Source organism: Jaculus jaculus, chromosome 2, assembly GCF_020740685.1.
Source record: "Jaculus jaculus isolate mJacJac1 chromosome 2, mJacJac1.mat.Y.cur, whole genome shotgun sequence".
Lineage (NCBI taxonomy): Eukaryota > Metazoa > Chordata > Mammalia > Rodentia > Dipodidae > Jaculus > Jaculus jaculus.
The window spans coordinates 50,210,111-50,232,653 of NC_059103.1; the positions used below are offsets into that span (position 1 = coordinate 50,210,111).

The 22,543-nt window shown below is 43.2% G+C and overlaps 1 long non-coding RNA gene across 1 annotated transcript; it reads left to right on the forward strand.

Annotated features, from left to right (window-relative positions):
• Nucleotides 1-18,146: 18,146 nt before the first annotated feature.
• Nucleotides 18,147-21,571, forward strand: LOC123458490. The gene is made up of 3 exons (XR_006635684.1): nucleotides 18,147-18,274; nucleotides 19,192-19,289; nucleotides 21,438-21,571. It is a non-coding gene; the product is annotated as an uncharacterized LOC123458490 (long non-coding RNA).
• The last annotated feature ends 972 nt before the right edge of the window (nucleotides 21,572-22,543 follow it).

Below are 22,543 nucleotides of genomic sequence, written 5' to 3' on the forward strand. Positions count from 1 at the left end.
CTTCCCCTGGACTCTGTAAGCCTGAAAGAAGCCCTCTTCTCCCATAAGCTGCTTCTAGTTGGGTGTTTGTTCCAGCCATGAGAAGGTAACTGCATCAATGACCAAGTAGGTTTCATCCCAAGGATGCAATATTGTTTCATCATACTCAACTCAACAAACATATTTCACCACATAAATAAATTTAAGAAAAGCAATTATAAGATTAGGTCTATAAATATAGGAAGGACATTTGACAAAGTTTAATACATTTTCATGGTGAAAGTTCTGGATAAATTAGAAATAGATGGAACAGATCTCAAAATAATAAGAGTTATACATGACAATCCTTGAGCCAACATTCTTCTGAATGGTGAAAATCTGAAAACCTTTCCTCCAAAAACAAGACAAGTGTGCTCATGATCACCATTCTTAATCAATACTGTGCTTGAAGTCTTAGGTAGAGTGAAAAGATGAGAGAAGGGCATAAAAGGGATACAAATAGGAAAGGAATAATTAAAACTATCCCTATTTGAGGTAACATAATTCTATACTTAAATGAGCCTATAGGCTTTACCAAAAGACTCTTAGATCTAATAAACACTTTTGACAAGTTTCAGGATATAAAATCAACACATGAAAATCTGTAGCTTTCATTTAGTCCAACAATGAGCCTGCTGAGAAAGTAATTAGGAAAAATATCCCAGTCTCAAGAGCTCCTCCATAAAGCACCTAGGAATAAGCCTCACCCAGGGTGTGAAAGACCTCTACGAAGAAAAATTTAAGATATTGAAAAAAAAACAGATGAAAGAAGATACCAGAAATTGGGGAGATCTTCCATGCTCCTAAATTGGATGAAATGTTAATGCAAAAATGGCTATACTACCAAAAGTAATCTATAGATTCAATACAATTCCCATAAAAGTTCCATTGGCATTCTTCTCAGTTCTAGAGAAAACAATTCAATGATTCATATGAAAATACAGAAGCAGTCCACACATAGCCAAAGAAAATCTAAGTAGGGGGCTTGAGGGATGGCTTAGTGGTTAAGGCACTTGCCTGAAAAGACAAAGGGGACCCAGGCTCAATTCTCTAGGACCCAGATGCACAAGGTTGCACATGCATCTGGAATTTGTTTGCAGTGGCTAAAGGCCCTGACATGTACTATCTCTCTCTCTCTCATAAATAAAATAAGTTTAAAATAAAAAAGAAAATCTAACTTGAGAGAACCCTGTCGGGGACATCAAAATTTCTTATCTAAAATTATACTACAGTGCCACAGTGACAAAGACAGCGTGGTACTGGCATAAAAGTAGATACATAGTCCAGTGGAGTAGAGTAGAAGACCCAGGAATAAAACCACCCAGCAATGGACACCTAATTTTCAACAAAGGCATAAGAAACAAACACTGGAAAGATGACAGCCTATTCAACATATGGTGCTGGCAAAACTGGATATCTACCTGTAGAAAAATGAAATTAGACCCACATCTCTTACCCTGCACAAAGATAATTCAAAATGGATCAAAGACCTTTAAATAAAGCCAGAAATGCTGAAGATACTAGCCAAAGATATAGCCAATGCGCTGGAAGTTATAAGTGTAGGTACAATTTTTTTAAAGGATTCTGTAAGCACAGGAAATAGTACCAATAATCAATAAATTGGACTAAACTAAGTGAAAAAAAATTATTTACAATAAGGAAACTATCATCAAAGTGAACATAAAGCCTACAGAATGGGAGAAAATATTTGCCAGTTATTCCTCTGGCAGGAGGATGATATCTAGAATATAAAAGAACTGGAAAACTGAACATCAAAAAAAAAATATATATATATATATATATACATATACTGCCAACCAATAAATAGGCTAATGAAATGACCAGGCACTTCTTAAAAGAAGAAACACAATTGCCAATAGTTATTGTTTTTTAAATGTTCAACATCCATAGCCACCAGGGAAATGAAATTAAAACCAATTTGAGATTTAATATCAGAATGGTTACCATCAAGAAAGTAATGACACCAAATGCTAGTGAGGCTGTGAGGAAAGAGGGACGCTTATTTATGTTAGTAGGTATGTCAACTAGTGCAGCCATTATAGAAACCATGTGGAAGTTTTTCAAAAAGCTAAAAATGGATTCAGCTATACACTCCTGGGCAAATACCCGGAAGAACTATTGTATCACAGAGCTGCCTGTCCATCCATGTTCTTTGCCGCTCTGTTCACAATAGCCAGGAAATGGAATCAACTTAGGTGTCTATCAACAGATGACAGAATAATAAAAATGCAATACATATACACAATGGAGTTTTACTTAGCTGTAAAGAAAAAATGAAGTTTTGAAATCTGCAGGAAGGTGGATGGAATCGGAAAAAGTTGTATCAAAGTAAGTAACCAAAAGCCTAGAAAGAAAAACATGTGTATTCATGTTCTCTGTCATTTGTGGATACTATCTTTTATTGTTTGTATGTAACGGAAATCATTGGATATGAGAATAAGCACAGGCTATGATTATAGAAGGAGACCACAAGAGGGGAACAAGAGGTGATGAGAAGGGGTGGGGGATAAAAGGAAACTATACTATGAAAATGAAAAGAAGCCGGGGTAGGAGGGGGGGAAGCAGTAACTTGGGAAGTACGATGGAGAGGGGGAGGAAAACAGAAAATAAATTGCTTAGAAACACCATAATAAAACTTAATTCTTTGTGTGCTAGTAGAAAATAAATTTGATTAAAATATAAGGAGTAAGAAAACAGAGCAAAGAACCCTGCTGCTATCTGTCCCAAGAAGGTTTCTCTGTCACTGGTAGAGCTTTGTGGCAGCCCTCATACTTTTCCTCCACTTTGCAGGTTAGTCACATCTATTTCCACAGATATTAAAGTTCTGGTTATCATAAGCTTTTTTTTTTTTTTTTTCCTGTTTTTGTTATGGTGCAGTGTTGATTCAGATTAGTATGCCATTTGTGTTTTGAAAATCTGGCACTCAGGGTTTATATGCCAAGTGGTAGTTTAAATGTGTGTGTAAGCTTGAAACTTCCTGCTTGAGCCCCTGACAGGCAGATTCCTGATGGAGGGGGCAGATCGTTGGGGATGGATCCGAGTCCAGCCCTGAGGTGTGTCTGGGGTTGTGAAAAGACCAGTTTGAGCTCTGGCCGTTTGTGCTTGCTTATGGTGCTGGCTGTTGGTAATATCTCTGTCCTTGATCTATGGCAGGGGACCAGCTTCTTCCACCACTGATAGTGTTTCTCTGAACTCTGTAAGCCTGACATAAATCCCTTCCTCCCATAAACTCTTTCTGGTTGAATATTTGTCTCAGCAACATGGAGCTGACTACAACATGGGATAATGATCATTCAATCACCTCTACTGGGGAATTCACTGCCACAGACCTTTCAACCTTATCTGACCTTGACCGAGACTAAAAACTACATTTGATGTCCTAGTATGGGATGTCCACATGCACTTAGATGTGTAATTGAAACAAAGTTGTAATGAAATAATACTTAGCTTTATAACAGAAGATGCCCTCCAATAGTTTCTATTTACTTAATACATAAATGTTGGTCCACACATTTTCAATGGCTTTATTGACCACAAATATGTTGTGATTTGTAATTTATAAACCCACCCAATGATCACTATGTTCTCATGGGCCACTTGGCATTTCCCTCGTGACCAGATCCAGGCCTGTATACTCATCCATGCTGCTGCTCTCAATCTGGGGCTTTGTCTGGGATCTTCTGCTTGTAGAGTCCTCTGGAAAATGCACTTTTGCCATTGGCATGCTGTAAGGTTGAGAAGCCCTGATGTGAGAGAGCACTTTCAGCTCTCAGGGCTGTAGGGAGCTTATGGTAACTTAACAGGTGAAGAGTACTGCCTAGAAATGCACACTTTTCTTTCCTCTAAGGATTTTAAGCCTTCTCATTCTCAATGTGATGTTCAACTTGAGTTTAAAAATATCATGAAATGGGTTGGGGTGATGGCTTAGTGGTTAAGGTGCTTGCCTGCAAAGCCTAAGAACTGATGTTCAAATATCCAGGTCCCACATACCCAGCAGCAGAGTGACACAAGCATGCAATGTCACATATGCACACAAGGAGGCACACGCATCTGGAGTTCATATGCAGTGGCTAAGGCCTTGGTGCACCCATTCTCTCTCTCTCTCTCAAAAAAAAAGCGGGGGCTGGAGGCATGGCTCAGTGGTTAAAGCACTTGCCTAATGACCTGGGTCCAATTCCCTAGTACCCATGTAAAACCAGATGCACAAATTGGCACATACATCTGGAGTTGGTTGGCAGCAGCTAGAAGCCCTGAAGCACCCATTCTCTCTGTCTGTCTCTCTTCTCTCTCTCTCCCTCTCTGCTTAGAAATAAGTTAATTAAATTTTTTAAAAAATTAAAATATCATGGAACAACTCACACACACACACACACACACATGTAAAACCAAATTACCAAATAGTACCTTTATGCTAGTTGAGGGATTTGGATATATATAGATGCATATAGACATTGGACAAATAGAGCAAATGCTGAAAAGCCTGTGCTATGCCAATGTACCAAAAAGTCCATTAAGTACAAATAAGCCAGAAGCTTGCACTGTGGATCATATAAGCCTCAACTCTGTGTCCCATGGAGCCTTTGAGCTGCTAAGGTTTCTCCGTGTTCAGGCCCGCTTCCTCCCTTGGAAGAACATCTTCTCCTAATAACCCGTGCCTGCTCCTGCTACAGCTGCGTGTCTCTGCTCAGTTCTTTGTTCAGGGTCACAAGGACCTAGAACCCCTTCATGGGTACACTCTGAGCCACAATATCAGCCAGTATCAGTTGCTGAGTCAGCCAGAAGTTAAATGCACATTTCTAACATCTTTCCATTCATCCCAGCAGTGTTTGAGAGGAACTACCCCAAATTGCAGGCACAGGTTGGGCAATCCAAACACATGGGGGTGGGGAGCTCAGAGGATAATGTGTTTGCTGTGCAAGCCTGTAGCAGTTACTTTCTCGTTGCTGCGGCAAAACACTTGACTAGAAGCAGCTTATGGAAAGGGAGTTTCATCACAGTGGGGAAAGCAAAGACAGAGCAGCCAACCAGCTAGACTTCACACCTGCACAGCAGTGGGGCGGATGTAGCTGAGCGCCGAGCCTGGGTCTGAGCTCTGTCTACAAGTCTATCAGAAGCTGTACCCTTGCTCTATGTTTGCGCTTACTGCATTATTTTCTTTTAGGCACTGTTGGTACAATATATACTCAGTAATTACAACCTCACAGTATTTTCCTCTTAATCTGGTCTATTATTAGACTCCTTCTTAAAACTATAGAAAAGGCCAGAGAAATGGCTTAGTGATTAAGGCACATACCTGCAAAGCCTAAGGACCCTGGTTCAGCTCTCCAGGTCCCATGTAAGCTAGATGCACACGATGGCACATGCGTCTTGAGTTTGTTTGCAGTAGCTACAGGCCCTGACATGCCCATTCTCCCTCTCCCTCTCTCTCTCTCTCTCTCCCTCTCTCTGCCTCTAATAAATAAATAAAATTAAAATAAAACTATATTTTACCACATTCTCAATGTATGTAGCCATCCATATGTTATGTTAGTTTCTTCACAACCAGAGGGATCTTCTAAAATCAAAAGTGAAAATGATGAAGACAATTGTGTTATAAGGACCTGATGGCCCGAGATATGCTAACAGCGGCCCAAGGAGAAACCTACCTGATGTTCAAAGACGAATGCTGTTTGGGGATCAATTGATTGGGATACTATTGAGAACTGAACTATCGAAGCGTCTCCCCTCCAGGAACAAGCCACACAAGGATGACTTGCCTAGAACAATACATGGTTAGTTTTCCTGGCCCTTGCCCTTCAGGGAGCCATTGATTGGTGTGGTCATGTCACTCGTGTTTATACCATGTATTTTTTTTTTAACTACTTTGTAACATTTATGTCTTCTAGCACACAGCAGTTCCAGACTAAAGTCTTTGTGATGGAGGCATTCCAGCAAATTCCTATTACAGGAGAGTTTCGTGGTCCTTAGGGAGGGGCTGTGCCCCCCTCAACAGCATGGATGTAGTTAAAGAAACAGGTCATTTTCTTTCAGCTACCTAAAAAGACTTCAAGGACCACAGATCTTGGGAAGGAGCTGAAACAGCAGAGTAAGGCAGAGAATGAGGTCTGGACCACCTTAGATAAGGTGGTAAAATTAGCATATGGGGGAAAAAACACTCAAGTTGGTGAAGTAGAAAGCTGGGCAACCCTCCTTCCAGTGCCAAAGCTGACTAAAACCAGATCACACCACCGGCCCAGGGACAGAGGCACTCAAGACTGTTCAGAAGTAACCTATGTCTCATTATAATACTGGGACACACACCCCTGGGTGGAGATTTAAGATGAAATGTGAGGCATTGTATTAGAACAGACCTAGACTAGATTAAAAAAAACTGTCTCTATCACAATGGAGCCCTGATTCTCTTCCCCACAATAAGGTCTTTGATTTGCCCTTCTCATGGTTCAATTTGCACATATTCTAGCCTTTGTCTAACAGCTTACCATAAATTAGAAAACATCTGCTGTAAGTACACAGTACCCGAAACATCAGTTCCCTTGGCTGTAATTTGCCAAGTAGTCCAAATTTCCCTTAGCAGCTGACTGAGACACAGGTTTTTAATATTCCGATCTTAATTAGTAATACTAACTCTCAGCTCATACATTATGCATCATAAGATAATTTTATAGCTTTCTTTTATATGTATGTACGTAGGTGGGTAGGTAGGCTACAGAATGGCTACAAAGGGTTAAAGAAATCCCAGCAAAGTTTAAGGAGCTCAAACAGGGCTTACTGGAGGCAGAGGTAGCGAAGTGGTATTGATGCAAAGAGATTCACTGCAGTACTGTGAAAAGATAAGGAACTCAGCTGGAGAGTGGCTGGAGGGGCGCAAGGCCAGGCTGCAGGGTCTTAGGATTCAACCAGGTCTCAGGGTTGAGTGGATTTATGAAGGCAAGATGAAGAACTTTAGAGGTCATAGAGGTGAGGTGCTGGATTGTGGGACCATGGTAGGATCAAATCTGAATGGATGAATGGATCAGAGTGATGTCAATTCAAGTAGACCTACTAGTGGGGATCAAGCTGAGAAGAAACCCTGGGGCCAGTTGGGAGTTGTCTGTGTAACAGTGTCTTAATATACACAAGAGTGTTCCTATAAATGATTTATGCACCACTGCAGTGTTCAGTGTTCTCTTCTTTATGGGGTCCAGGTGAGAGTCGTACAGTCTTCATCAGTCTGCAGTCTTCAGTAAGTTCTCAGATCTGGCTTTTGGTTTTTGCTTGTTCCTTTATATCTCCCTCTTCTTTTCTTCCTCTCTCTCTCTCTCTCTCTCTCTTCCTCTCTCTCTCTCTTTCTTTCTTTTTTCTTTCTTACCTCTCTCTTTCTTTCTGCAGGTACTATGTATATGTAGAGTATGTAGAGTGTGTGTGTGCGTGTGTGCGTGCGTGTGCGCGCACGCGCATGCATGCGTGCCCAGGCCAGAAGAGAATGTTGGTGTCCCCTCCCCTTCATTGTTCATCCATGTTTCCTTAAGACAGAGTCTTTCACTAATTCTAGAACATACTGTTTTTGTAAACCCATATAAAGCCAGATGCACATGGTAGCACATGCATCTGGAGTTTGTTTGCAGTGGCTGGAAACCCTGGTGTACCCATATTCTCTCTCTCTCTCCCTCCTTCTGTCTCAAATAAATAAATAAACAAATTTGTTTATTTTAATATGATTACCCAGTGCAAGGCACAGCCCAACAGCCACTGTGTTGTACAACATGGAGTAACTTAGGGCAAGGTATAGTATCATCTCCACAGTGGTCACAGGTATGATGGGAAAGAAGTAAGATTACTCCCTCAGTTTGATCTCCCTCAGTCTGATGCATGGTTGGAATCCTGGGAGGAATTATATCTCCAGAAAGATGCATGATATCCCGAGGTCTGTGAACTCCAACTTTGGGTCCTGGTCCAAGTGATCAAAGAGTTGGAAATTCACTCAGGGGAGTATAAATTATGAATTATGAGATTTACTTTAGGGAGAGTTAAAGCTTTTCAACGTGCTAAGAAGAAGTGACAGTGGCGTGTTTGTTACTGAATGGGACATCTCTGTCACACCCTCCCTCCAAGGCTGCAGGAACCATGCTGGAGGAAGGAATGTAGGCACCAAAGGATGGGGAGAAACGCTTTGGAGCCATGTCTTCCAGACACAGGGTGTTTGCCTTATTCAGGCTCTCACAGTGGCTGTTGGTACCTGCATAATATTAGGTCCATCAACATGTTGTCTTGAATGTTGGGTGAGGGCAAAAGAAAACAACAACAAAAAACAGAAGAACATATCAAAAGAGAAGAAGGAATAGTTTGAAAAAAGAAGAGCTCGAGGAGAAGAGACAGGAGAGGGAGAAACAGGGAAGGTAGTGAGATGATGGAAATTTTAAAAAATGTTTTTAAACAAGTATTGGTGAAGATGTTGGCCACGTGCACACTGTTGGTGTGGATATAAATTGGAGTACCCATTATGACAACATCGAAATTCCTCAGCACTTAAACATAGAACTGCCATGGGCTCTAGCATCCCCTCTACTGTGTATATAACCAAAGAAAATGAAGTCAGTCTCTTAACACCGTGTCTGCGCTCCCATGACATTACTAGTTACAATAGCCACAGTGTGGAAATAACTCAAAGAGACCATCAATGGGTGAGTAGATAATGTGGGGCCTTTATGTTCAACAGAATACAGTTTGTTTTCAGTGTCATTGATGAATCCAGAAAACATGATGCTGGGCAAGATAAGCCAGACACGGAAAGACAAATACCACATGATTTCACTTATATGTGGGATCTAATGAAGCCAAACGCAGAAGCAGAGATTAAAATGCTGATTGTCAAGGGCTACAGGGAGGGAGAAATGGGGAAATATTAGCTAAAGGGTACTCAGGTTCATTGAAGCAGGATGAATGAGTTCAGGAGACCCAACTTACAGTATACATGTATACCAGTCATCCTGACTGGGTACTTGACAGTGGCCAAGTTTATCATAAATGCTCTCACTATTACGAAAAGAATATAGGGCTGGGGAAATGGCTCAGTGATTAAAGGCACTTGCTTGCAAAGCCTATTGGCGATTGGCCCAGGTTCAATTCCCCAGAACCTATGTAAAGCCAAACATACAAAGAGGTGCATGAATCAAGTTCATTTGCAGTGACAAGAGGCCCTGGCGCAACCCGTTCTCTCTCTCTCTCTCTCACACACACACACAAATAAAAATATAGATACAGGGTTCAAAACATAAAATATAAATGAATAAATAATAATATATTCATGGCTACATAGGGTGATGGATGTGCTAACAGTAAGATCATATCAATCATTTCATGAGTACTTCTTCAGCAAGACTTCACACTGTCTATTAAACATGTACAGTTTTTATTTGTCATGTATAACTCAGCAAAGCTGGGAAGAAAATTTCACTATACCACATGGCTTCTCCAAAAATAGCACATTTTAAGTTTTGGGTTTCCCCCCCCCTTTCTTTCCATGTGCTTGTAAATTTTATTTCATAAATAAAAAAACTCTGCTGTCTTGGGGCCATGATATAAAATAAATCCACATTTTCCAATTAGATGCCATGGAGGTCCCTTGTCCCCTCAGTCTCTGTTAATAGTCAAATGCACCTCCCTGTATAGCAAACACCCCTCCCCAGCTGGCCAGGGAGGGTGGGCTCTCTGCTTTGTTCAATCTCAGCGTACTTCAGGCTCCAACGCCCTGTGAGCACCTGGGAGAAGTTCTGGAGGGTCCCTGGAGCCTGCCCTCTGCCATGTTCCAGTGTCCTGCAAGGTTGCCAATCCTCAGAGCTTCCTGGTTGGCTCACACCTTGGTCTGCTAGACCAGGCAGATTAGTTACCTCCCGAAGTTTATGTGTCGGCAATCTGCCTCTTTCCCACTAATTGATCCTTGGGGGAAGAAGGTATCTCATGACTAAATGAGGTTGAGTGCTCCTGGGATGCAGGTACCGAGGATCAAGATAATTCTGAACTAAGTGCACCTGTTTGGCTGCCATTCAATTCTCAACTCACTGTGTTTCAGAAAGATTGGCTTCGACCTCTGCAGAGGTCTTGAGTGGGTCTTGTGCTGGGCTGGGTGTCCTTCTGGCTCCTCCTTGGAAAGGACGGGGGGCATATCTCCCCACACGTGCAGGCCATTCTCTCAAAGGCATGTTACTTTAAAATCTGCTGATAGACTCACTTGGGTAACATCTCTCTTAATTTCAACCCTAAGCCAACATCATGAGGGTTAGCATGGGGCACCACACAGGATAAGGCACACTGTGATTTTCTCAGAGAAATCCCAAGAAACAAAGATCTGGTGAGCTTCCTGAACTTTCCATACCCCTGCTCTTCCCATCGGGACTTCTAAGATGGACTCCCCAGGAGTACAATGCAGATAATGGGCAGGGACCTGAGAGAGGAGCAAACAGGCCTGCCCGAGGAGCCCCCGTTCAGCCTCGAGAGAAGACAGGACAGTCAGTTCAAATCTGTCCTCCGGTCTGTCCAGTTGCCTGAAGATTTCCTCTTTTAATTTTCATCCTGAAATGATCACTCTGCATGCTGAGGTTTTGTGGTTAAACTATAATGAGAACCTATGCGCCGTTGGAATGAGGGGTGGCTATGGGCATTGGTTGGCTTTCTCCTGGGAAAGGGAGACCCTGGAGACGAGAAATGAATCTGCCTCCTTGGAGACCTCTGAGTCTCTGGATCCTTCTTTTGCAGCTCTTTCTGGTGCCTGCCTTCTTGTCTCCTAATCACAGAGAAAGGCTAGACACCCTAGGGAAAGGGAGTCCGCAGTAACTACTCGGAATGAAAGGCTTGTCATCTTATAAGTGGCACCAGGGGAGAAAAGTAGAGGTCAAAAAGAGGCCAAAAAGGGAAGACCTCAATTTATATAGCAACCACCAAAGGGAAACCAGACAAGTGTTTAATTTACATGTTGCGGCCACTCAAACAACCAGGTGAAATAGAAGAAAGGAAAATTTAGCGTTTTGATTGGGTGATGTTGAACAATTATCTTATGTGGTGTTCACCAACCCCCTGCGAAAAAATTTTAAAAAAAATAAACAAATAACTTCACAGAGTGACAGCCTACCTTCTTGCTGTGGAAACATACAGGGATTTCTTAGGCAACAACTTTTGGAGGACTTGCATAATAGGAAAGAAATGATGACTCGTTGTTTCAAAACTGCTGATTTCATCTTTCCCCTGTTTGGGACTGCCACCAGATATCAACCGCACATATTCCATTTTTCATTTTTACACATTTTTAGCTTTGGCGTGTATGGGAGGTATCATGTGTACATGAGTGAGTGCGTATGCATATGCACCCATGTGGCACCCCACGCCTTGTCCGCAGTGACCAGAGCATAGCATGAGGTGTCCTACGCTGTCTCTCTCTTCCACTTGTTCTTATTTGAACTGAAGTCTCTTACTGACTTGTCATCTGTTTGTGAGCTTTAGAGGTTCTTGCGCCTCTGCCCCCACCTTCTGGGACTGAGATATAAACATTCCAGGCTATGGGCTGGAGAGATGGCGTAGTGGTTAAGCGCTTGCCTGTGAAGCCTCAGGACCCCGGTTCGAGGCTCGGTTCCCCAGGTCCCACGTTAGCCAGATGCACAGGGGGGCGCACGCGTCTGGAGTTCGTTTGCAGAGGCTGGAAGCCCTGGCGCGCCCATTCCCTCTCTCTCCCTCTATCTGTCTTTCTCTCTGTGTCTGTCGCCCTCAAATAAAAATAAATAAATAAATAAAACATTCCAGGCTATGCCCAGCTATGGGTCCTGGGGCTCAAACTCAAGTGGTCTTGTCAGGTCTCCTCAGATCCTCATGCTTGCACAGGAAGTGCTCTGAACTACTGAGTATGCCCTCAACCCACATACCCCCATCTGTAAAGAAATTTCTGAATGTACAGCACAGCCAACTGAAACCTGTGGCCTTTGTTCATCTGTGCATTGGTCTGTGATAGTTTCAATCTATACAATTAATTTGTGATTTCTGCCCCTCGCAGGCAGACTCCTGCTATGTAGGGGGGTGGGGGCTGTCACTGGGGGTGTGCAGAGTGTTTGAGCCCTGCCTGGGGTTCCTGATGTGTGCTTCCTTTTTTGGTACTGATGGTGGTTTCTTCTCCCTCTGTGTGTATCTGCAAAGGGGCCAGCTTCTTCTACCATTAACGGAACTTCCCCTGGATCTGTAAACCTGCAGTAAATCCTTTCCTTCCATGAACTGCGCCTGGCCTGGAGGTTCATCCCAGCCACGTGAAGCTGACTATGACGTAGACCAAGGAAAACGGTGCTGCTAAGAGAGCCTGGCCTATGTTTTGGGTGCCAAAGTTCTCACCAAGCTCTACAGCTGATGTGCAATTGCTCTCTGGCTTTCTGAGTCTCTCCATACATTTGTTTGACTTCAGTAGCAGCCATAAAAAAGGACAATTTCTCCTTTGGGGAAAATAAGGGGAATTACAATAAGGCTGTCATGATGCTTACAGGACTGATATACAACCTTTTGCTCCTGTTAGCATTCTTTTCCAAGTCATAGACTTGGCCAGAAAAAAAATTTAAAAACTTGGAGTCATGAACACATGGAAAGAGAATGGAAAAGCATCTGGGTTTGGCACTATCTTCGTCGACACTACAAGGTGACACTTGAAACCTCAGTCTTCTGGCTTTCTTCTCCCAGACACCCATCAGAGGGGTGTCACCTCCTCAGCAGATCACCACTGGCCCTTGCCACCAAAGAATACTCTTGATCGGGGGGCAGGGGGGGGGGGATGAGGCCAAATCCATGCTGTTACGAGGTTCTCACTGTCAGCTGCCCACGGTCAACCAGCTGGAGGAGAGAAAACTGGGTCATGGGTCTTCAAGTTTTCTTCCCACTTATTCCCTCTCAAGGTAATTCTGCAGCCATCTTGGGCAATGAATGGCAGCCATAGGCCCAAGCTGCACAAGGTGGTTACCTCTACCTCCAAGGATAGCTCCTTCCCACCCTGACACCCTACGTGAACCCCACAAGCTGAGGGTAAATTACTTTCCACACTCAATAGGGAAATAAATGATATATTTTTCTTCAGGGCAAGAAGTGAAAATATATCTTACCTTTGCAACCTATGGTCACTTGGGTCAAACGAAGTATCGAGGCAACCAAGAAACAGCCTCAGGCCTCCAGCTACCATGGCTGTTGGAAGCTTGAGAGAAAGTTTTATCACTTTGCTAAATTCCTGAGCTGGGTTTGGAGAGATTGTTCAATCATTAAGGCATTTGCCTGCAAAGCCTGATGGCCTGGGTTCAATTCCCCAGTACTCACATAAAGCCAGGTGCAGATAGTGGCACATGCATCTAGAATTTGTTTGCAAGTGGCTAGAAGGCCTAGTGTGCCCCTTCTCTCTCTCTCTGTCGATCTTCTGTCTCTCTCTCTTTCTCTCTGCATGCAAAGAAATAAGCAAAGAAATACAGATTTTAAATATTTTATTTATTTATTTGAGGGGGCAGACAGGGAGAAAGGGAATGGGTATGTCCAGGCCTCAAGCCGCTGTAAAAGAACTCCAGACACATGCGCCACCTTGTGTATCTGGCTTGTGTTGGTACTGGGGAATGTAACTTAGGTCCTCTGTCTTCGCAAGCCAGCGCCTTAACAGCTAAGCCATCCCTCCAGCCCCTAAAAAAAAATATTTTTTAAAGGGCTGGAGGGATGGCTTAGCAGTTAAGGCATTTGCCTGCAAAGCCAAAAGACCCAGGTTCGATTCCCCAGGACCCACGTTAGCCAGATGCACAAGGGGCGCACACATCTGGAATTCATTTGCAGTGGCTGGAGGTCCTGGTATCCCCATTCATTCTCTGTCCCCCCTCTTTCTCTGTCAAATAAATAAACAAATAAATATAAATTAAATATTTTAAAAATATGTTTAAAAAATGTAAGTTGCTGAGCTGCTGGTTTTCAGTTGGGGAAGCTAGTTTTGAATGGATTCAGGAGAATTTCACAGTTTTATTTCTGTGAACATATTCACATAATTACATGAACATATACATGTTATTGATATAATTGTGTGCACTTGGAATATGTTAGTTCCTAAAACTCCAAAGCAGTCTGGCACTAGCAAATACCAGAGCTATCTGAGGGCAGAAGCATGACAGAGTGGATATGAGCCAGCCCAGCTCTGACTATAGACCAGGGGGACCTGCAGGTGCTGAAAGAATGGGCAGAGGGCTGCTCCACCAGCCCAGCGGTGTCTATTGCTGCTTCATGGGACTCACAGTGACAAGCCTCACAATGGAGGGTCTATATGAAGCTCTGTGCTTCCAGGTAGGAAGCAATGCTTACCACACAAAAGACTCCCAAATGTCTCTCCGATGGCCCAGGGAGAGAAGATCGACGCCATGAGTGCCCAGCTGGAAAAGGCCAAACAGTAGAGAGACATAGGTCCTAAGATCTGCAGTCAGAGAGACACGAACTGAGTCCAGGGGCTCTACTGTCACCTGTGTGGGTTTGTTAACTGCCGTGGACAATTGCCATGTGCAAACAGGTTGAGCCTCTAGTTGCTTCCGAGCTGTGTGGTGAAACAGAGATATGTTCTCAGAAAGCTGTCTAAAGGGCCTTGCATTCTCCATGACCAACAAGAGAGTAGGGTGGGTCTGGCCGCTCACACTCTGAGGCTGAGGCAGGAGGGTTGCCTGAACTACTTACTGAATAGCCTGGCTTACAGAACAAGACACTATCTCAAAATTAATTAATTAGTTAGTTCATTGGCACTGTTTAGCCCCAAATGAGAGTAAATACAATCCAAAGTATCAGGAGATAGCTTTCAGATTCCTCACTGTCATATACTGGCAAAATCCAAGACCCACCAGGCCACTCCAGGAAAAATGTGAACACCTGGGGCTCTCACTACCCAGGCGGAGACGGAGGGACGCTGTGGCCCCCTATCCATGCAATTAGACTTGACTTGGCACTTGTCCATACCAAATGAAATGTTTGCCAAGCTTTTCATTGTTGCATCATTTGCAATTAACAGATTACAAGCAACCCAAGTGTGATGGTTCATCTCCAGCTGTCAGTTGGATAGGATTTAGAATCATCATGGAAACAAATCTCTTGTCATGTCTGTGAGGGATTATATATATATTTAGATTAGTGGAGGTGGGAAGACCCACTCTAACTGTGAACAGCACCATCCCATAGACTGGCTTCTTGGGCTGTAAAAAAAGGGAAAATCGAGCTGGGCGTGGTGGTGCATGCGTTTAATGTTAGCATTCAGGAGGCAGAGGTAGGAGGATCACCATGAGTTCAAGGCCACCCTGAGACTACATAGTGAAATCTAGGTCAGCCTGAGCTAGAGTGAGACCCTACCTCAAAAAAAAAAAAAAAAAAAAAAAAAAAAGGAAGAAGAAAAGGGGAAATCTAGCTGTGACTCAACACGCATCATGCTCTACTTCCTCCCGCTGATAGGACGATGTGAGCTGGCTTCCTGCTCCTGCCATGGTTTCCCTGCTGTGATGAATTCTACTCAGAGCTGTAAGCTGAAAAATAAACTTTTTCTTTCCTTGAGCTGTTTCTGGTTGGCTGAGCCTACATAGTGAATTCCAGATTAGCCTAGGCTAGAGTGATACCCTACCTCAAAAAAAAAAAGCAAATAGAAGTGCCTCATGTATATGGAGTTCATTTTCATCAGGAGGCCCTGGTGTGCCCTCTACCCCCCACCTCTCTCTTTTCTTCTCTGACTCAAATAAATATTTTTAAATGAATAAATAAGTAAAAATAGAATAGTTTGGATTCATCTGAAGCTTAAGAATGTAACAAACTTAGGAAGTCATAGGTCTAAGCTCACAGCCACAGAGTTCAGGACTGGAGCAGAAGAAAGCACTGTGGCACAGACCACACCCTCCTCAATGCCTGCATTACACGAGGCATTTTTCATTCAGATAAGGAGATTCAAGTTTGGACATTGTCTAGCCCAATGTCAACCAATGCAAAGCAGAATCATCTCTAGTGCACAAAGTACTCTTCCTGAGGACATGACTGGGTTCAGGCCTAACTCCCTGGTGGACTCACTCTATAGCCAGCCTCAAAAGCTCACAGCTTAAGACTGGAAGGGATTGAGGCAGGGAAATAAAATTGTCTTCCTCATGAGCAGAAGGGGTTGAGCAGAAAGGAGAGATATTTAATAAAAATGAATCTCATGTACAATGAGTTGGAAAGGGACCATCTGTTCTCAATCTTTAGTGGCGAGGGAATGAGACTTTATACTCAGACATAAACCATGAGATAAAAAGAGGAAATTCCTAATTTGTCTCGTGATAGACAAAGATCCTATCAAAGGAGACTGCCATGGCCTTCCCTGAGCATGTTAAAGAAAGCCTGTCGTTCCTCTCCAATAGTTCCTCCCAACCCACTTCTCGATGTACGTGCCCCTGTACTTTGAGGAAACTCTTTCTCAACCGAGACACCAGTGTTTCTGTATCTTCCTTATGCCAACTCCAGGGGTATGTCTGCATTTTCCTACCCTTGAGTGAGAGAACTGACATCTGTGATGAGAGTAATGCCCCAACCCTAGGCTATCTGTAAGCAGAGTTCAGCCCCAATGCAGGAGTTAAGGAGGGGCATGATCTGTACCCACTATGTCTGGGTCTGTCCCAGTTTGGTACGCTGTAGCTGTGATCTTGGACACATGACTTTGCTCTGTGAAAGGTGATTAGCAAACATGCCAGGGGGAGTAGGGCTTGGCACATAGTTAACCTTCAGATATTGCTGTGCCCTGCGGCAGAACCTGTATGTTGACCAAAACCTGTCACCTGTCCTTCGTGTACACACTGTGGTATGGGTCTCACATGGAAGGGCTCAAGCTGACAAGAGTTCAGACCTGCGGGAAGTAGGTGGCAATGGTGTGTGACACTACACCAGACCTGTCAGGGGCTCCTGTACATCTTCCTTCATTCTTTTCCCCTTCTGGCTCAATAAAGGCAAGAGCTGACTCCACTGAAGCCTTGGTTTGAAAATGATGGCATCAGGAGAGGGAAGGAGCCAAGGGCTGACTCCTTACTTAGAAAAGAGCTCGTGACTGACCAGGAAAATCCACTAGGGAGTCCACATTAAAGATGAGTAAGCTTCACCCTGAGCCACTAGCATCTCATCTCTGTAGGTCAACAGAATTTAAAGAGAGAAGGTTGAGAAGATAGCTCAGTGGATAAAGGCCTGTGTTCAGTTCCCCAGTCCTCATGTAAAACCAGATGCACAAAGTGATGCCTGTGCCTGGAGTAAGTTTGCAGTGGCCAGAGGTCCTGGTATGCCCATCCCCTCCCCCCTCTCATTGCCTCCCTCTCTAAAATAAATAAATAAACAAACAAACAAATAAATAAATAAATGCATATTACAAAAAGAAGTTAAATAGAAAACTGTTATGAACAGGGTACTTGTGGGCATTTTCTTTGATCTAGCAGGAGCTGACATTTCTTCCCATTCTCCAGCGTGGTCACTGATGCCTTGGAGAAGCAGCACAAGACACCCAATGAATCACAGAAGACATTCTCCTCCTATGAGTAAACGCTTATTGAATGAGGCAGTGACATTTGTGCTACCTTTTATTGACATGGAAAACTGGGATTGATTAGCTTATGAATAATCTACCTTACTTTACTACATACTTTATTTATGTTAGGCACATGTATTAAAATCGAGTCAGCTATTTATGTGCCTTTGGTTTATTAAATCTTTTGGCCAAGGATTTTATTGTTATTTAATTCATTATATATACCCATGTGTGAGAGAGAAGTTTTAAAAGGTTGATATTAAACTGAAAAGTTCCCTTTGCTTAGTTGTCAACTTCATCATTGACATTTCTACTGCTTCTCAAGCAGAAATGGGAAAATGACTTTTTGTTGTTGTTTTGTTTAAGCTTTGATGTCTCTGTCTCATGCCATCTTCATGATCACATGAGGGCCTTGCGCCCTGAGTGTGGGAAAGCCACTCAGTCACTGTCTTTGATGCGGAAGCAGCTTTCGCATCATGAGTCTCTGCCAGTTTTAGCTTTAAGCCAACTTCTGGCTTAATGTTCGACTCGTGAGTCATGTGCTGAGCAGTCATGCTGGGTTGGAGAATCTTTGCCCTAATCCCTTGAAGTCCATCTCTTTCAGGAACATTCTATCTCCTAAAGACAGTTTCATCTAATTTACTATACAATACATTTTTTAAAAGACTCATTCAAGAACATCCTTGCCTCAACACCCTCTTTTAACAATGAGTAAGTGAATTATTGTTGAAGTGGATGGGAGTGGAAGAATAGAAGGGCTGGATGATGGGCGGAATAAATGGTGGGTGGGTGGATGGGTGGATGGATGGATAAATGATGTGAGCATGGGTGGATGGATAAATAGTGGGTAAGTGGATAGATTGATCAATGGATGGGGAATAAGTGGTGAGTGGTCTAGGGATGAATACATAGGTATATTGTCACTTCTACATCTACTCAACAGAATCCAAGGAACTCCAGAATACTTGGAGGTCTCTGGAAGTTACATGCTTCAGGAGTTCAGAACTTAGGCTGTGGCCTTCTAAGCCGTCAGCTGAGCTTCCTGACAGCACTCCAAGGGCCACACCAAGAGAGTCAAAGTACCTGGGGAAAAACAAGCATTAGACTGTTTTCTCATAAATATAAAACTTTCAGAAAAGAAAATTGAATTATGGGAGCGCTTATGTAACATTTGCCTTTTCTATTTAGAAAAATATAAAAATTCTAACTTGAAGTCTAGTTTCATGAGCATTTTGCATTTGAGATCATATTCCACAGAAGGAACAACTTTTCTTTTTTTTTTTTCTTTTTGCCTCTGTCATAATCAAAGGTATTTTGCCTGGCCTTTCTAGCCTATAAACATTGTCTGTTAACACCATTTATGACTGGCCTGTGATTGGTTTAGAAAGCATGTGCTGTGCTTTTTTTCTTTTAAGCAACAACATTTGAGGTTAGAATGACAACATTTGTTCATTCAAGCAGGAAGCTGAGCCAATTGGCAGGGACGTCTCTACAATAAAATATTAATACGAAGAATCAGGCTCTTTATCATCTAAGGTATTTGTAGCAGATTCACTGAGTAATGTTCATCACTCCCTTATTCATTCATTCATATTGTGTGGAATACACCGGATTCCATCTTCTTATAGCCCTGCGGGGAGAAATTGTGGTGGCTTTCCTCCAGAATGTCTTGGCAGACCCTAGCTATACACTGTTACTTGACTGAGGATTTGGCATATGAGTGAAGGTAAGTCTTTTTATGGCATTATCCAGAATGGGCTTCCTAGCAAATGATATACTCCCCAAAGAATGTTTCCAAAGGGGCTGTCATAAAGCACTTTGTGGAGTAAAAATTTCACATGTTGAATGCTTAGTTTATTTCATAGACTTATAGATTACTATTAACCTCTTGACCTGAGACTTGGGCACCCTTGGTGTGCAGGTGGGAAAGCATGTAGTGTTTCTCTCAGAGCCAGGGAGATATGTTAGAATAGTTGAAGCAACAATGGCTGGAGAACAGTGCGTGGAAAGGAACAGAGTGCCTATGTCTTCCTTCCTTTCCTTCTCCCCCTTCTCTTCCTCTTTTCTCCTCCTTCCCCATCTTCTTCTTTACCACCTAGAATTTGGGATCAGCTGGGAGAATGAGAGAAAGACCATATGGAAACTGGTCCAAATGGCTGTGGTGTGGCTACAATAAAAACCAAACAGCCTTTGGGAGAGTGGAGGAACTGTAGGAATGTAAGATGTAATGGACTTGTCTAAAAAGACACAGTGATTTTAAGGACCCTGTGCTCCAAGTAACTATTGTTCAAATGGACTCAGTAGGCTCACTCCTTACCAGATTCCTTCCTCAAAGGGGAAGGGCGGGGGTAGGGACCAGCAAAACTCTCTTGGGAAATCACTTTTGACAGAGTCAGAGCCAGAAGTCCAGGCAGAAATTCTTGCCCTGGAATTCATATCAAATACTTCCATTTTCTTTCAAGATCTACCTTTCCTGGGCGTTACTCCAAACAGTCCCTCCATGGGCCCTCCCCAGCACCGTAAGACTGTAGCTCCCCGTAGTTACGCACTAGTGATATTAGAATATAGGGGCCAGAGATTAATTCTCCTTCCGAAATAAAGTCTTAGTAAGCCCATCTTGGAAGAATTCACCTTGGACATTAAAGCCTTTGCAAGACTTTCAGACCATAGTTCCTCCATAGGAGCCACAAATCTCAGAATACAAATACTTTCTGGGGGGATGTATTAGTCAGCTTTGAATTACTACATTGAAAAAAATCCCTAAGGCAGTTAACATAGAGAAGAAAGGTTTATTTAGCCCATAGTTTTGGAGGTTCATTAGTATGATACTGCCAAAGGCTTCTCTGCATACATTCTCATCATGGTTACGGTATGTATGTATGGGAAAGCTTTGTGATGGTTAATGTTGATTGTCAATTTGCCTGGGTTGAGAGTTATCTAGGAGATCAGGAAAACACCTCTAGGTATGCCTGTGACAGTATTTTCAGAGATGATTAGGCTCTGTGGGGCTTAGTCCATTTGTATAGTCGTTTGAATAGGGAGGCAGAGGTTGGAGGAAGTGGGCCACTCGGGGTGTGTCCTTGGGAATTATATATTGTCCTAGGAGGAACTCTTCCTGTTATCCCTCTCTGCTTCCTGGCTGCCTTTGGGTAAGTAACTTTGCCCTTCCACAACCTCCCGCCATGAAATAGTGCAGCTAGCAGACCATGGACTGAAATCTCTATAAGCATGAGTGAAAGTAAGGCCTTCCTCTTTTAAACTATTTCTTTCAGGCATTTATCAAAGCAATGGAAGTTCTAACTAATATAAATCTCCATAACCAGACAGGAAGTCAGAGAGAAAGGAAGAAAGAGAGGAGAAAAAAAAGGGATGCAGGGAGAAAGTTACCTTTCATTGACCAAAGGGTATCCCACAAAACCTGACCTCCTAATAATTCCATTGTATTCTTCAATGTCACCATGGAGACCAAGATTTAATTACAAGAGCCACTGGATGGAGCGGGGTGGGGTAGGGCTGGGGTTCGGGGGACAGTCTCTGAGGCCACAGTCAAACCATTGCAGTGGACTTCTGTAAAGTTTCAGCCCATCTGGTGACCCTCATGTCAGCAAGATTTCAAGAGCCCTCATCTGCCAATAAAGATCTCCCTCCCCATGAGCTCTGGAGACCCCAAGGCTGCCCAGTGACCTCTTCATAGGAGAGGGCTCACTACATATGACCCTGGCATAGGCACCAGGAGAACCTTTGACTATTGTGGAGTGTGTCTGCTGGACTTATGTTATACCTAAAATGAACCCTTTTTGAAATGAATGATTCTTGTTATTCATTCTCAAAGATTTTTTTTCTCTCCCTTATTTCACCCTCCTTTTTGCCATAGAGGTAAGTGTTAGAATCCCAGCGCTCTGCGCCCTCCCTCTTTCTCACCCTAACTGCTCGGCCATGCTAGGCCTGAGATTCTGGAAATGCTTCCTGTATGATAACCGAGGCGACATCTGGGCCAAATGGAAGGAAGGACACCCCCCCACCATTTATACCTGTGCACACCACCCAAGGAACCTCCCTCTCAGGTAGTTTCTCTATAAAATCTCCGTAAGACCCTCTTCCTGGCCCTCACTTGCTCGACTTTTCTCCTCTCTTTTCCCTCTCTCTCTCCCTCACTCTGATATAAACACCCCTTTCTCTCTTCCTCTTCCTTCCTTGTCCCTGCTCTCCTTCTCCCTCATCCCCATTACAATGATGTCTTGGATATAAGAAATTGTCCGAGTCCTGTGATCTGAAGCTCCCTCTTTGGATTACACAGTCTAACCTAGCATTAAGTAAGACCCTGGACCCGAGAAACTGCCCACCTCAGCTCTCTACTATCACCCTTGAACCTGACTGTAAGCCCTGGCAAAGGGAGACTGGGAAATTCATTTTTGGAGATGCATGTATAATTTTTTATTTTTATTTTAGAAAGGGAGACAGAGTGAGAGAGAATTGTTGCACCAGGGCCTCAGCCACTGCAACCGAACTGCAGATGCTTGCGCCACCTAGTGGGCATGTGTGGCCTTGAGCATGACTCACCTTTGTGTGTCTGGCTTAAGTGGGATCTAGGAAGGTGAACATGGGTCCTTAGGCTTTCCAGGCAAGCACTTTAACCACTAAGCCATCTCTTCCAGCTCAATTTATGAATTTTTATGCTTGAACAATGATGCTTTCAATGATTTGACATGGTTCTAGCCTCTACACTCACTGCTATACTTTCATGACTTTCTTTGTAGCACCACATCCTAAAGTTCAGGCTGGGTAGCTAACAAATCTCTGCTTCTCCTAGAAAGGCGTGTTGGCATCACCCAGCCATGTTCATGGAAGAGGAGCTGGTTTCAGGCCCACCAGAAGGACTCCCTGTGTCTCTCTCTACGGGTTCCTGCTTCATGAATTCTCATATACTTCTCATCCATGTAGTGCTTAAAGTATAGAATTCTGGGTCCTATATGGTCTCTG